This window comes from Lonchura striata, chromosome 21, assembly GCF_046129695.1.
Source record: "Lonchura striata isolate bLonStr1 chromosome 21, bLonStr1.mat, whole genome shotgun sequence".
Taxonomy (NCBI): Eukaryota; Metazoa; Chordata; class Aves; order Passeriformes; family Estrildidae; genus Lonchura; species Lonchura striata.
The window spans coordinates 6,204,634-6,217,852 of record NC_134623.1 but is presented as its reverse complement, the minus strand read 5'-3'; positions in this window follow the sequence as shown (position 1 = coordinate 6,217,852).

Below are 13,219 nucleotides of genomic sequence, written 5' to 3'. Positions count from 1 at the left end.
GAATTTTTTAAGAGCATTTTAAAAGCTACTCTATGCTCCAAGACATTTGTCCCCGCTGATTTGAGGCGTCTTTTCAGTTGCTTGCTCCCTCAGTCTGAGTTTAGATTGTGGGAAAGAACGTGGAAAAGACTTGCAGCAGATCTCCTCCCAGAGATTCTGCAAAGTCCAAGCCATCCCACAGATATAGAGGATGAGGAAATCACTTTAGAACATCTAGTGGGTGAGGGTGATTGGAGTCAAGCTGAAAAGCAAGCAGCAGGCATTCCCAGGGCAGTGTTGGACCTGTCCAGGGATGCAGCAGAACGTGCATTTTTTAACATGCCTTCTAAAGACCCTATTGTCTCATATACCGCTTTAAAGCAGTCTGTTTCAGAGCCATTCATGGATTTTGTGGATCGAGTGCGAGCCTCTGTGGAAAAAAGGGTGCAAAATCCAGAGCTCCAAGACCAACTTACATTAGAACTGGTCACCACAAATGCAAATGAAGTCTGTCAGCGAGTCATCCTAGCCCTTCCATCATCGCCTCCCCCCACACTCGATCAGCTCATCGAGGAGTGCACCAGGAAAGCTGTGCTGGTGACAGAGGACTCAGTGATAAAACCACGGGAAAGGGTGGCTGCTTCAGCAGCAGCAACCCCGAGGACTCCAGGGTTTGCAGGGCCTCCTCCTTAACAAGAGGGGAAAGTGGGAGGGGGGAGAATAATTTTCCTTTATACTGGCAGAGCAAATTGTATCTTTTTCAGAGTTAGTTCACTTTGTTGTATGATTTTATGTTTCTTTCAGACTGGCAGAATGTCAATTTCCACATTCCTGCTCATCGTTTGGTTCCAGGGAATGGCCATCTACCCTTCCACGGTGGATGCATGGTTTGTTCCACAGCCCAAGAAAAATGTGTGGGTCACGCTAGCCCAAGCCTTGCAACAAGATCATATGTGTTTGTCCACTGCCTCAGCAGAAAATCCGATGTCCACATGTTTAATAGGGGTTCCAAGTAGGAGGATGAGTTTCCACTTGATCTGGTCCGTTTGCAAAAGCAGGTGAACGAAAATAAAATACTTAAAGGTGCAGGACAAGTTAAACACCAGTGCGAAACCCCCTCATTTTGTGGCAAGGGTGGGTTTCACATTTGCCCTCTGCTGAGGAGGAGCCCCAGGAATTAGAACTCCTAGGCTCTGCAAAAGCTGAATTTTGCATTCAATTTGATTTTTCCCCAACCAAAGAAGTAAAATTATATGAGCATGTCAAACAGTACAAGGTAGAATTCAGAGCAGGTCAATGGTGCACAGCTGTCTATAAGCTGAAATTTACATCCACCACTGATTTCCGTCCACGCAAGCTGGACAAGGGAATGTTTCTTATCTGTGGGGACAGAGCATACCCAGGAGTCCCCTCTCGTCTTATTGGAGGTCCATGCACTTTTGGGCATCTGATCCTTGCTTCCCCTAACATGACCCAAATTCCAATTGGGCAAGCAAAAGGTGGGAAAAAAATTACTAAGCGGAGTGCAAGTCAATTTGATGAACATTGTGATGCAGAAATTTACCATTGGGCAAAATCCAAAAGAGTTGCCGTCTCGGTGTTTTTACCATGGGTTGCGGCAGCCAAAGCATTGAGTGAATTAGGCAATCTAGAATGCTGGGTGACAAAGCAGGCAAATTTAACATCAGCAGCCCTGAGTGACCTCCTAGAAGACGAGGAAATAACCAGAAAGGCTACCCTCCAAAATAGGGCAGCTATTGATTTCCTGCTGTTGGCACATGGTCATGGATGTAAACAATTTGATGGGTTGTGTTGTTTTGATCTGTCATCTAAAGGTCAGAGTGTCCACTCGTCCATTCAGGAAATGAGAAGCCTCATTGGGAGTGTGAAGCAAGAAAATGAGGATTGGTTTAAAAATCTGTTCAAAGACTGGGATCTTTCTGGGTGGGCAGTGTCTCTTTTAAAAGACATCTTTTACTTTCTAGTTGCATTGTTTTTAATTCTGTTAGCATTTGGGATTCTGAAGCGAATTATCTCCAAGGTCATCACCTCGAAGTCAAAGGCTTCCGCACCGGTTTTCATCGCTGCTGCCGCCACGGAAAGCGACTGGTGGGAAGATGACAAGCAGAAAGACACTGCAGTTTAAGAGCCACAGTTTTACCTTCTCCCAAGGCACTGTTCTTCTTAATAAGTAAAGAAGAGGGAATTGTAGTATCATTGTATCATGCTGGCATGGTAGCGTGGAGGAAGGTTTTAGAAAGGCCTTGGGAATGGTAAACTGAGGTAAAAAATACATTTATGTATGCTCCACTGTTTCGGGAAAGTCCCGCTTCAGCATTCCTCTGTAAACCCTCTTCTCCCCACCCCTGAGCAGTTCCCATTGGACCTGGCCCCTGGGGTGGTTCTGATGTGCCTTAGCTGGACACTGTCTCTATTGTTTAGTCCTTATCTCTTAATTTTGCTGTATAAAACTGTATCTGGGCAATAGCCCGGGGCCTTTGGTCCCTGCAACGCTTCAGGCAATACAATTTTTCTGGACAAGCATACCATTGGTCTCTCTTGGTCTTTTTATTTCGGATCCTAGCGGCGACTGAGGCAGCGCCGCTGCTCGGACCGTGCTAACCCAGACGCTGCCTGGTAAGCCCAGGGCAGCGGGACCGCGGCAAAACCCCGGCCCCCAGAGGGGACAGCTAGCTGGAGGGTCCCAGGGGGCCAGGGAGGGACGGGGGACAGCAGCGAGTAACCCCCGAGAGCAAAGTGGCGGTCCAAAGAGAAGCAACATGAAACTAATGGGCAAATATCACTGTTTCCTGGATGTTACTGCCAGTGTGTGTACGTGAAAACACACAGACATGAGACTGAAGGAAATGTGGAAGTGTCAAAGGTTTGAGCAAGTAAAATAGAAGGAAATGTGAAAGTGTTGAAGGTATGAGTAAGTGAAAGATAGAAGTTTTAACTTGATGGAGTTTTTACATGATATGGAAGATATGGAGATAAGGGGTGGAATGTCCTAGGGTGACGTTATGGTGTTTGTATCTCCAATTGTGTGTTCTGTTTATGTTTGATATTATGTTCTGTGCTTCAGAACTGGACTTCTGAAAGTGAAGGTTTGTTTTTGCCTTGTTATCAGCCAGCTCACCTCCTTGCCATGGTCTGCTGTCTAGAAGAGACTAGTGCTTTGCTTGCTTTGCTTGCTTGCTTCTGCTTGCTTTGCTTGCTTGTTGTGCTTGCTTCTGCTTTTGCATTTGCTTCCTAGTAGTTTAGCTAAGCAGCTCTAATTCTTTCCTGCACTCTCTTCCTTCCTCTCCCTTCCTTTCCTTTCTTTCCTTTCCTTTCCTTTCCTTTCCTTCCTTTCCTTTCCTTTCCTTTCCTTTCCTTTCCTTTCCTTTCCTTCCTTTCCTTTCCTTTCTTCCTTTCCTTTCCTTTCCTTTCCTTTCCTTTCCTTTCCTTTCCTTTCTTTCCTTTCCTTTTCCTTTCCTTTCCTTTCCTTTCCTTTCTTTCCTTTTCCTTTCCTTTCCTTTCCTTTCCTTTCCTTTCCTTTCCCCTTTCCTTTCCTTTCCTTTCCTTTCCTTTCCTTTCCTTTCCTTTCCTTTCCTTCCTTTCCTTTCCTTTCCTTTCCTTTCCTTTCCTTTCCTTCCTTTCCTTTCCTTTCCTTTCCTTTCCTTTCCTTTCCTTTCCTTTCCTTTCCTTTCCTTTCCTTTCCTTTCCTTTCCTTTCCTTTCCTTTCCTTTCCTTTCCTTTCCTTTCCTTTCCTTTCCTTTCCTTTCTTTCCTTTCCTTTCCTTTCCTTTCCTTTCCTTTCCTTTCCTTTCCTTTCCTTTCCTTTCCTTTCCTTTCCTTTCCTTTCCTTTCCTTTCCTTTCCTTTCCTTGCCTTGCCTTGCCTTGCCTTGCTTGCCTTGCCTTGCCTTGCCTTGCCTTGCCTTGCCTTGCCTTGCCTTGCCTTGCCTTGCCTTGCCTTGCCTTGCCTTGCCTTGCCTTGCCTTGCCTTGCCTTGCCTTGCCTTGCCTTGCCTTGCCTTGCCTTGCCTTGCCTTGCCTTGCCTTGCCTTGCCTTGCTTGCCTTGCTTGCCTTGCCTTGCCTTGCCTTGCCTTGCCTTGCCTTGCCTTGCCTTGCCTTGCCTTGCCTTGCCTTCCCTTCCCTTCCCTTCCCTTCCCTTCCCTTCCCTTCCCTTCCCTTCCCTTCCCTTAATACCATCCAACCTGCTCCGGACTGGGACCTGGGAAACACCGAGGAACACCCAGAGCCTGCGCTCTGTGATCTGCAGCAGTCATCCCCAGTGCCCAGAGCAATCCCCAGCGCCCAGACCCGGGCGACCACTCCCAGGAGAGACTTTCTGGATTTGTTCATCTCTTCAGAGTGGTGAAAGAGTTTTGTTGTCATCTGGTGTTGTTTTTTTGTTTTGTTTTGGGTTTTTTTGGGTTTTTTTTTTTTTTTTTTTTTTTTGGTGCTGAGGATTGCTTTGTTTGTTAAATAAACAGGTTCTTTTCCACTTCTCTCAGAGAAAAGTTTTTCCTGAACCAGGTGAGTGGGGAGGGGCTGTGGGGGTTTGTTTTCTGGGGGCTCCTTCCAGAGGGTTTTCCCCAAATTTGCCCTAAACTAGGACACTGGCTAATTCACTCTCTTTGCTTCTAAAAGTTTCCAAGCCTGAACTCACCTCTCTTTCACATGCTAATTCTTCCTGCACTTTCCTAACTCTTCCTCATCTGGCCCGCTCCATGTCTTTGTGCTCACCCTGCTGGTTCCTCATCCCTGTCCGTGTACCCAGCATCTCTCTCAATGCATTCTCCCACTCTTCAGCCTTAAGTAGCCCAAGGTGCATTTGTCTGCTAAGGTTCCTTTTCATGTTCAGCAGAGATTCCAATTTTGCTCTCTGATTTTGCTCTCCATCTGAATGTTTTTGGAAGGACTTAAACAAATTTTGAAGAAATTTGTCTCTTATCTTGCTCTCTATCTAAATGTTTTAGCAAGGAGTCATGAATTTTTTTATGCTTTTGAACTGCCATTGATGCCTTACCATTTTAACTTTTATATTTTTTAATATATTTGTAATCCTGCAATTCTTTAGTGTATAACTCTAAACTCCATATAGAGTGTTCACTGCTGCTTTCCCATTCTGGTCAGACAAAACAAATCCTCTCCAGGCCTGGGAATCAAGGGTGCCTCAGTGTTTCAGGCCCCCACAAATGTAAAAAAAAGCGATTTGGGGGGTAGCAAACTTGGGGTAAATTACTTCCTTACCCTAAGCTGTAATTGGAAGATTAACCCCCACTGTGCACTTCAGACACCTTGAAAACCTGTGACCTGTCATCCATTCTTGGGTGCAGCCCCTGGTGGGGCTTCATCTACCTGAAATGTACCTGAAGGCCCTTCAGTAAATACAACTGCTTTTTATTGCCTTAATTTTGTCTGGCCTCCCATTTTAGGTAGTCCCAAAAAGGCTTCAGTCCAAAGCCTTCTTTTTCCCTCTTCTCCCCCACCTTTCCTATCATGCCCTGAAGCCCCAGCTCCCACCCCTGATCCTGGTTTGGGGGATCCCACTCCCCTCCCACTCCTTTTGGGGCTCCCACCCTGCTTTCCTCCTTCTTACCCACATTTCCGATTGCCTTCCCCTTCTTGTGGTCCTCGCTCACCAAGTTCCCTTGGCTCCCATCTGGGAGTCTCCCAGCACCACCAGTATGCCCCCAGCTGCCCCCACAGGCCCCATCCATAGCTCTGGGCAGGTGCTGACAGCCCAAAAGCAGCCGTGCTGTGCCATGGGAGACTCCAAGATCATCCAATGCTGCTTGATGCTATCAGAAGAAATGACTGGACAGAGCAGGTGAGACTTTGTGGAGTTTAAAGTCAACAAATCTCCTCTTGCCAATGAATTCCTGATGTTAGTCTCTGTCCTGATGGATGTTCCTGTTCCTGCCCCTGCATTCATCCAGGTACCCATGGGGAACCAGGAGGACACAGAGAGCACCAGCCAGCTGTATTCCCAACATGGATCACTGGGAATGTGGGTCACCAGGGCTCTACTGTTTGGGTGTCCTCTGATGGGGGACGGAGTTGGAGCAGCAGACAATGCTCTTCCTGCAGTTGGGGCCCTCACAGGGCTTCCCTTTCTGGTGGCTCTGTTGGTGTTTGGTCAAGTCAGAGCTCTTGGAGAAGCTCTTCCCACACTCGGGACACTCGAAGGGACTCTCCCTGCTGTGGATGTGCCGGTGGGTGAGGAGGCTGAAGTTGCAGGTGAAGCCCTTCCTGCAGTCAGGGCAGTGGAAGGGCCTCTCCCCTGTGTGTGTGCACTGGTGCTTGAGGAGATCCGAACTGCTCCGAGCCTTTTTCCCACACTCAGAACATTCGTAGGGCCGTTCCCCAGTGTGGATCTTCTGGTGGGAGGTCAGATTGGACTGAACGCTGAAGCTCTTCCCACATTCCCCACAGTTGTAGAGGTGTTTGTGTTCCCCTGTGTGGATCTTCTCGTGCAAGAGTGTCGCTATAGGACACGTGAAAGCACAACGAGAGCCACCTGCTATTTGCAAGGCAAAGAAAATGGTTTATTTTCTGACCCCAAATTTTATACTTTTCCAAAGGTGACAGTGGATTGGAGAGTGAATGGGCCACCTCTCCAAAGACATTGGACAAACCACTAGTACATCAAGTTTCTCCACCCCCATGAAGGAATGTAAAACAATATGTTGTTTATAGAAATTGTGTGGGAAAGTTTTCTAACAGAATGTAAACTCAGAAGGCTTTAGAAAATCTTAAGAATCAGGGCGACATCTCAACCTTCTTAGTTTAAAAGAAAAGGAAAAAATGAATAAGGTTCAGTGTCTGTTCATGGAGGAATCATCAGAGTGATCACCCTGATCTGAGTGAGTCATCACTCAATGATCCATCCATTTGATGCCTTTCAGTTTGGTCACTGTTTCTATGTTGCCCATTGGTCAGATTCTGTCTCTGCAGTTGCAGATCAGGACGAACACACTTCGAAGGTACCCAGCATACCCCAGTATCTGTGGACACACAAGCATACCTGTACCCCGAAGCGATAAGGTCATAGGGACCATCCCATTGTTTGGTGACTAAATTCCGCACTCGAACTTTTGCTCGAGGCTGATTGCAGCCTGCAACAAGAGATGATGATTTAAAATGACAGGGTTATTTGAATTCTGCTGCACCGTAAGATGATTGATGGTGTACAATGCTTTCTCCAGCCAACTGTGTGGGGTCTCACCCTGCATTCCCCGTTTTTGCTTTTGAAGAACCTGCTTCAGAGTACCATGAGCGCGTTCTACAATAGCTTGGCCAGTTGGAGAATGGGCGATATGAAACTTGTGTGACACACCCCACAACTGCAGGAACTGCCGCACCTGCTGCAATGCATAAGCAGGACCATTGTCAGTTTTCACAGCAGAAGGTATGCCCAGAACAGCAAAGGCCTGCCTCCAGTGGGCAATGACATCGCGAGCCTTTTCTCCAGTGTGAGCAGAAGCCCACATTGCAGAGGAGAACGTGTCCACCGTGACATGCACATACTTGAGCCAGCCAAACTCGGCAATCTGGGTGACATCGGCCTGCCAAAGCTCCAGGGCCCTAAGGCCTCTAGGGTTTACCCCTGCTGGTAGAGGCAGAGCAAGTGCATGGCAGTCGTCACAGGACTCAACAATGCCACGAGCCTCTGTTGACGTCAGCTGCAACTGCTTCTGCGGAGTATGTGCATTCTGATGGAAAAACCCATGCGATGCCTTGGCCTGCACAAGTGTATCAGGCTGAGGTGCTACCCACGCCGGATTAGCCAACTTGTCAGCCCTCGCGTTACCTCCCGCCACAAACCCTGGTAAATTGGTGTGACTTCTCACATGCAGAACGTAAAACGGATGAACCCAGGCCTGAATAGCACACCACAAGGTCTTCAGTAAATGAAACAAGGCAGGGTTACTGACCTCCTTCAAAACCGAGTGACCCAACCTCTGTGCGATGTCAGCCACATAGGCAGAATCCATGACCAAATTGAAAGGTTCGTTGGAAAAACACTCAAATGCCATAACAGCAGCCCTCAGCTCAACCAATTGGGCCGACCCATCCTGATGACCTTTTAGAACCTGACACTCAGATCTGTCCTTCCAAGTAACAGTGGCCTTTCCTGTCTTCCCCAAACCGTCAGTAAAGACAGTGGGTCCTTGCATGAGTTCCTGACTATTTTTGGGCCGCAAAGAGATCTGCGTAGATTTTGCCACCTGCAGTAGCTTGTGGCTGGGCAAATGATAAGTGATTTGCCCTGAAAAATTTTCCAGAGCACTTTGCAGGGACACACAGTGTGCAAAACTCCAGTCAAAGTCCTCCCAGGATACCGGGAGTATGATTTTTGCAGGATCCGCACCCATCAATTGCAAACACCGTTGCCAGCATTTGATTATCAACCGAGCAATCAACTCAGCCAATGTTGTTGCCATCTTCTGCGGCTGATGGGGCAGGAAAACCCATTCCAAAATGTGCAAGGGATCAGACCATTTGTCACTCCATTGACCAATGATACCTGTGGGATGCGAATCTGGAGTGGTAATGAACACAGTGACATCAACGGAAAGATCAATGTGATAAACTTGACGGGCAGAAACAGCCTGCTGAACCTCCTCCAGTACCTGAGGTGTCTCAGGTGTCAATGTGCGGGGTGATTTTAAATCAGAGTCTCCTTTCAAAAGATCATACACAGGAGACAGTTGTGCATTGGTTAGTCCCAAGTATGGACGTAATCAGGTGATGACACCCACCAGTTTTTGAACATCATTCAGTGTCTTCACTGAGTGTGCAAATTGCACCTCCTGGTGTTGGATTGTCAGTTCCAGAATTTTGACCCCCAAATACTTCCAAGGAGGTTGCTGTTGAACCTTTTCTGGAGCCACCTGCAGCCCATGAGCATGCAAAGCATTGAGCAACCGAGGCTGAATCCTCAGCAGCTCATCCTGAGTGGATGCAGCCATCAAGATGTCATCCATATAATGATACAGACGTGCATCAGAAAACTGCTTGCAAACTCCAGACAAGGCACGAGCCATATACCATTGGCATATGACCGGGGAATTGCGCATCCTCTGTGGTAGAGCTTTCCATTGATATTGCTGTGTGGGCTCATCATTGTCAATTGCTGGCACCATGAAGGCAAATTTCAGTCTGTCATCAGGATGCAAAGGAATTGTAAAGAAACAATCCTTCAAATCCATGATGAAGATTGGCCAGCCTGCAGGAAGCATGGTAGGAGATGGCATGCCCACCTGCAATGTTCCCATGCCTTCCATGACGGCATTGACCTTCTTGAGGTTCTGTAACAACCTCAATTTCCCAGACTTCTTTTTGATGCAGAAAACAGGGGTGTTCCAGGGACTGTTAGAAGGCTCCAGACGACCCTGGTCCAGCTGCTCCTGCACCAATTTCCAAAAGGCGATCAGTTTATCTTGAGGGAGGGGCCACTGGTTTTCCCAAACAGGTGTATCCACCAGCCACTGTATAGGAGGCATAGAACACTCTTCACCCTTTGCTGCAGTGGCCCCCATCAAAAACCCATCCTGATGTGCACCCCCGACGCAGACAAAACATCCCTCGCCCAGAGGTTAGCAAGAGAAGAAGTAACATGAGGCCTAATCCAAGCCGTCTGTCCCTCTGGGTTTGTGACCAGCACGGGCTGCTGGCTCACATAACATCGCACTGTTCCCCCCAGGCCCACGACAGACGTCTCTGCTGGATCCAGGGGCCAGTCTGGAGGCCAGGCGGCAAGGGAGAGAACCGTGACATCAGCGGCGCTGTCAAGGAGCCCGCGCAGGTGGATCTCTGACAGCGTCGCACCAGGGATGGGCAGGGTACACAGCATCTCGGGACAGTCTTTGGTCAGGATAGCAGTCCAGTGAACTTGAGGTGGTCCAGTGGATCCAAAACCACCATCACCTCGCAACCGGTCAGCTGTCCTGCAAACAGAAGACTTAAAAGACTTAAAAGGAAATTAAAAGGCACAAGTTGAGCAAGCCATGTCCCTTTCGGGATCGTAACAGGGGGGGTGGGCGTGGAGACCATTGCACAAATATGCCCTGTGAAGTCTGCATCAATGAGACCCAGGTACACAATGATGCCCTGAAGGGTGGCACTAGACCTCCCCATAAGGAAGGTGCTCATGCCTTCACCCAAGGGACCAAAGGCATCCAGGGGAACCTTGTGCACCTTGCAAGAGTCTAAAACAACTGTTGCTGCTGTGCAGACATCCACATCTGCTGACCCGCAGGTGCTGGCGACAAGCTGGCCGAGCAGACCTCCGTGGGCTCTGAGGTCTGGAGAGGAACTTGTGTCTGAGCGCGCCCCCCCTTCACGCTCTGCTTCCCGTTTCCTGGGCCCAGGAGTGCTTGGCCACTAACATGAACAGTCACCTTGCAAACATCTGCTAGATGGCCTGGCCTTCCGCACTGGCCACACACATACAAGGGAATTTTTCCCTTCTGTGCTTTCTTCCCCTGTTTGGTGCTCGTCTGAGCAGTACCTCGCGACTGCTGCCAGCCCTGCCACGCTGCCCAGACCGGCTGCGCAGCAGTAGCCCAAGCATCTACCTTCCGAACCAAAGGGCCTATGTCTGCACAGGCTGCTGCCATCTGTGAAATTGTAGCCCCTTCAGGAAGAGCCTGTATGACTCTTGCATTCCGCGTTGCAGTGGATCCTAGCAAATCTTGCAAGGACCATTCGCCTTAGCTCAGGTTCTACCACCTGCCGCTCTACAGAGGCCGTCAACCTCGATGCAAAGTCCATGAAAGGCTCATCGACCCTTTGAACAACAGTCAGAAAGGGTTCCATCGGAGCAGCCACTTCTAGGGCCTGGATCACAGCTGCTAAGCCTAACGTCCTGCACTGCTCAAGCACAAGAGGATCATATCCAGCCTGCCCCTGAGGATCAACATAATTGCCTGTGCCCATCAACATGTCAGCGGTAACCACACGCCTGGGATCCTGTTGCCCCTGCGTAGCATTCTTCCGTACTGCGTTGGCCACTAAAACAGCCCACTTGTCCTCAAACACATCAAATTGCACAGGGTTAAAAAGAGCCTGTGCCACAGAACAAATATCAGAAGGCATCAGCAGGTCAATAACAAGTAACCTAATCGTCTGCATAACTTCATCAGACCCAACACCATACGGTGCAACGGTGTCTTGGATTTCCTTCAACACCTGAAATGAAAAAGGCTGATGAGTGTTATGAGTAACAGCCTTAAGCACAGGGAAAGCCTGAGGGCCCCCTGGTAAGACTGCATCATCCACCATGTTGTGTCTCGTGGACTCTGGGACAGCCACAGCCCCTGGGCAGCGAGGCGGTGCAACATCACTGGACACCACACCCCCTGCAGCATCAGCAGAGCCAGAGGAGCCTTCCCTGTGATCCAGCAGGCTCCGTGAGGGGCCAAGGTCACACATCTCCTCAGCCTTATCTAGGACCTCCTGCCAAACCACCCATGGTCCTTTGGACGCATGGTCACCTGTCAGGTGGGGAGGGTCCACAAAGTTGACGGGGAGGATCCGCAGCCACGGGGAGTCACCGGTCTCCCACCAGCTGCGTCAGCAGTTGCGCTAAAGGTGAACACCCCAGCACCCTGCTGCGCTGCAGTCCTGGTCCCTGTGGCCCTGCTGGTACCTCTTCCCACATTTCCCACACTCGTAGGGCCGCTCATCTGTGTGCACCCAAAGGTGGGCAAGGAGGTAGGATTTCCACCTGAAGCTCTTCCCACATTCTGAGCACTTTTGGAGCTTCTCCCCATCCTGAAACTGCTCATGGACCCCCAGCTCTGGGCTCTGTCTGCTTCCCCAGCCAGGGTGGGTCTTTCCTCCTCAGATCCCCATGATCTACGTTTGCAGCCCCTCCTCCTGGGCTTTTCCTCCCCATTGGATTCCTGTGCCATGGAGCTGCTAAAAACGGCCTCTTCCACGAGGTTCTGCTGTGGGGACTGGTCCTCCCTGATCTCCATCCTCAGCTCTTTGTCTGGGGAGGAAGAACAAGGAGAGGATGGGATTTGCCTCTGTGCCACAGCAAAAGGCAAGGAGATTCCCCCAGTGCATCCCCAGGAGGACGGCATTGGCCGCAGCATTATCCCTGTGCTGGGCTGGGAGATGGAGCAGGATAGAGGAGGGGCAGTGACTTCTTCTTCCTCACCTGCATGGGGCTCCCGGGCCATCTTCCTCTTCCTCGTGGCCTCCTCCTCTATCATAGGGCCAGAGCTTGGGAATGAGAAATCCTGGTTTGGGAAAAAACAAATTATGAGGGTGTTTGGTTTCATGGTCCTGCTGCCTGTCTTGATTTGAAAAGACCGGAATCTGCTAAGGAAGGTAGGAGCCTTCCTTGAAATGGAAAATGTAAACTCCCTCCAAATAATTACAATTTTGAAATTAAGGTGCTCTCAAGCAAAGAAATGGGAATAGGAATAACAGTTCTTTACTAGGAAAATTAAAATAAAAGTGCAGTAGGGCAAAAGAATCACAGAGTCAGAATCCAACCTGATAACTGTGAGTCAGGGTGTTAGTAGCAGTCTGATTAAATGGTGGCTGCAGCCCTCGTGGAGTGACACATGTGGTTCTGTTGAAGCAATGATCCTGCAGAAGGGTGTAGTTTACCTCTGAAGGTCTAGTAGTGGTGTAGATGGGCCTGGTCTTCCTCTAGGAATCCAGTGAGAGAAAAGGCTGCTCCTCTGGGAATCCAGTGGGAGAATGTGGAAACTCAAAATGTCTCTCAGACATTTTTAGAGGTTCCAGGCCTTGGTCAGAAGCATTCTAGACCCTGGCAGACAACTGAAAAACAGCTGTGATTTTGAGTTTGAGCCATGGAATGAATTACCAATTTTGGAGGTGGAACAAGCAATCACAAAAGGTTAGATAGTATAGTAAAAGTAGTTACAAAGTAGAGGGGAAATTTTTTTAGTATTGTACAGGGGGGTTTTAACACATGTACAGGGAGGTTTTCACTTTGTACATGGGGGTCAGAAGTTCTAAGATGGAGGAAAGTGGGCTGATCCTGTTCTTCCTCCTTCTTTTTCCTTACCTCCATGTTCTTGGTGATGTTGGCACTCACAGATTGGTTTAGAGTAGAAAAACACTTGGCAACGTAGGTAGTAGGTATTGGGGAATAATTGTAAACATGTTATATGTAATATATCATATAAAAGATAGCAGCAGCCCTGGGCGGGGAGAGAGACGAAGAAGACAGCAGATAGAGAGGATGTCAGGGTGTGTGTGTGCC